Below are 3,346 nucleotides of genomic sequence, written 5' to 3'. Positions count from 1 at the left end.
CCAGTTCTAATGAGTTTCTGCTGTTGGGTGTGGCCTGTTATGCTAATGAGTTCCTGCTGGGTGTGGCCAACTTGGGAGCCAGGCGGAACTCCATTCCTGTGCGTTCCTGCCCAAAAAGAGCCCTGGCAAGGACACTTCTCCCCTACATGTTCAGCATGGTATGGTACTGGGGGACCCAGAATTAAATCCCTACTCTGCTGTGGGAGCTTTAGGGCCACTAACACACTCTCAGCCTAACCTACCTTACAGGACTGTTGCAGTAAAAAAGAGCAAAACTCCAGTAGCACCTTAAGGACTAACAAAATTTGTGGCAGGGTAGGAGCTTTCGTGAGTCACTGAAGAAGTGAGCGGTGACTCTTGCTCTTTTCTACTGCTACAGACAAGACTAACATGGGCCCCTGCCACACAGGGTGGTGGTGGAAATTGATGCGGCCAAAGTGCCGCACCAAAAGAAACACATGGCGGCGGGATCAGACGGATCCTGTGAGCCGCCACGCAGTTGCTCCCTGGCACGATCAGATGCCAGGGAGAAAGTTATGGAAAGGAGCGTGAGGCAGCCGGCTGCGCATGTGTGCGCATGCGCAGTTCGGCTGGGAGCCTCGATTGCTCCTGAAGACAGGCATGCCGGCGATCCCACGGCCGCGCTTGTTGCGCTGTTTTAGGTAAGTCCTCCTCTTTTGCTGGTTCTTTTTTTCAGCGCATTTTCGGCCTGAAGGGCTGGATCGGGGACGGGTGCGCGCCACTTCCCAGATGTTGCGGTGTGCTCGCACCCGTTTGCTGCGCCCCCGATCTGTCCCTCTTCCGGCCCAAAACCTCCCGTGTGACCGGGGCCCATGGTTACCTATCTTGCTATATCTTACAGGATTGTTGTGAGCATGGAATGGTAAAAGGGGGATGTTGTAAGCCACTTCGGGTTTCATGGGGGAGAAAATTGGGGGTATAAATGAAGTAAAATAAAAATATATGTCCTCCCATTTGGGAGTGTTAAGAGTTTATGGAGAGCTCGGTTTCTTTACTGAAAATGATTCATGCAAGTGAAGGAAGCTAAACATCTGTTGTTCCAAGTCCCCTGACCAAGGCTGGCTCCAGTTCCCGAACCTTAATCTTCTAAAATAGATAGAGGAAGGATTCAGGGGTATAAATGCATCTACATATACAAGGCCAAAGTCTGATCAGGCTAACAGTATATCTAACCCATGTGCTCAATGAAACCAAGGCTACACCGATATGGTGAGGAACAGTCTCCATTTTTGCATTGGTTGCTGGTGCAAATGCTGAGGAACTTGCATTAGTGACATAGTGTTTGCACAAGACTTTGTTGTGCACTTTACTTTGTGAGCTGCCATTTCTCCTGCCTCCCCCACCCATACCACCAGAGAGCTTTTCTATAGCATTATAGCACTGTAACAATTACTGCCCTTTTTAGAACCCTAAAAAGACCTTCAGTGGTTCACAGGGAAAATGGCAGATGCAAGGGTCTGGTGGAAGGCAAAAGGTGACAATGCAGGTGCAACCTTTGAGTCCAGCACACCTTCCAGTCCAGCAAAGGAGCACGGTTGATGCTTTAATGAAAACATAGAAGCCCAGGAACTCATACTGTTATCTTCAAAAGTGATGCTGAAGAATGTAGGTGGGAAGAGACGCCATTTCTTCTATCAGATAATTTTTAAAAATCCCAGTGGGTGAGGGGGAGGCAGGAGGAGGGCTGGAGACAGCCTCAGTAATATGGCCATTGTTGGGGTGGGATGGGTTATGGGTGTGTGTGATCCTAATTACACGAAGGCCATTATCCGAACAATGACAGCGCACCTTCCTGCCGCCAGGTCCAATGAGTCACAGCAGAGGTGTTTAACGGTGGTGTTAGTCATTGACAGATAGCCCTTCTCCATTTGGTAGGCAGATCATTTATTGCTGTGTTTTCTCCCCCCCCCCCCATGAAGAACTGAGACTTCATCTCCCCAGATCAAGAACTATGCCTCCATAGCTGAATGAGATAAAGGTTGCTTCTGCATGGGGGGGGGGGTGCGATTCACTGTTTTGTTCTCATTGCCACTGTAGGTGCTGAGGGATTCATTGCAGCATGGAACTTCTGCATGGGGACCAATGCTCCCTCTAAGCTGTGGAGTCCTGTGAGCAAAAATTCTACTTTGTGGGCTACAGGCATTAAAGTTGTGAGCGAGCAATTTGACTACTGCAGAAATTAGTTTGCTCTGGAGCCCTCCTTCCTGAGCTAAGGCAAAAATGTATGAGCCGGAGGCTAAAAAGCTGTGAGCTAGCTCACTAACTGAGCTTAGAGGGAACACTGATGGGGAGATCTCCGTTCTTTCCTTTCACACCTGACATTCCCTTCCCTTCCTCCAGCAGTCTTTTTGCTGTTTTTTTTAATAAAACCAGTATCTACATACGCTTTCTTTGTTGCTTATTGAATTGTTTTTACAAAACCACTCCTTTCTGTCTGAACAGGCTTTCAAGACAGCTCAAGGCAAAAACAATTTAAAAATACTGACAGATTAAAATATCTGCCACACATAAACTGAGCAAAGTCTATGAAGACAAGAGAATCATTAGTCAAATGAACTGACATTCGTAGCGTAGGAGCCCGCTGAATGGAACTGGAGAAGATGTTCCATGGCAATGGTGCCACCACAGGAAGAGCCTTGGCTACCTTGGCCACCCATCTTGCCTGCAAAATGAAAGAATACAGACCAAGACCTCAGTATAGAATCTTACTATTTTGGTAGGACCACATGAAAGGGGGCTCTTGCTTAAGGTACCCCAGTCTTAGGGCCTTTAAAGCTTTAGCCTATGATCTAGTTTATGAAATCTTCATTAATAACTTGGTAGTAACTAGGCCCATAGCCACAGGGGGGCAACAAGGGGTGACACCCCACCAAACAATTTTCATGCTCCATCCATCAATCAGTGGTGTTTCTCTTCCCCATCCCACCTGGTATTCATCTTCTGCCTGGTCCTTTTAACTGGAAATGCCAGGGATTGAACCTGGGACCTTCTGCATACCAAGCAGATGCTCTACCACTGAGCCACAGCCCCTCTAGATTTAAAAGAACTATTTGCTTCTGATCTGCCTTTTATAGCACTGAACCGAACCTTAAAATGCTCCCCCCCCAAAAAAAAACGTGTGATGTGCAATAGAGGCATCAGTTGGCGCTCCTCTGTGAAGACCTACTCAGATATCTCCTGCCATTGCTACAAGTCAGTGGTTCTCTAAAGTCCCTGAGCGCTGTTACTTTACAAAGTAACCCAACTTTCTAGCTATTATTAAGTGAATGAGATAAGACATTAACTTCAGTAAGATCTGCTCTGTGCTTCTGGAACAATTCTGGCA

The 3,346-nt window shown here is 47.4% G+C and overlaps 1 non-coding gene across 1 annotated transcript; it reads right to left on the bottom strand.

Annotated features, from left to right (window-relative positions):
- Positions 1–2,979: 2,979 nt before the first annotated feature.
- Positions 2,980–3,051, bottom strand: TRNAT-GGU. The gene has a single exon. It is a non-coding gene; the product is annotated as a tRNA-Thr (tRNA).
- Positions 3,052–3,346: the final 295 nt, after the last annotated feature.

The sequence above is a fragment of the Gekko japonicus genome, unplaced genomic scaffold (assembly GCF_001447785.1).
Source record: "Gekko japonicus isolate JY-2015 unplaced genomic scaffold, Gekko_japonicus_V1.1 scaffold1185, whole genome shotgun sequence".
Lineage (NCBI taxonomy): Eukaryota > Metazoa > Chordata > Lepidosauria > Squamata > Gekkonidae > Gekko > Gekko japonicus.
This window is presented reverse-complemented; position numbering and strand designations above follow the sequence as displayed.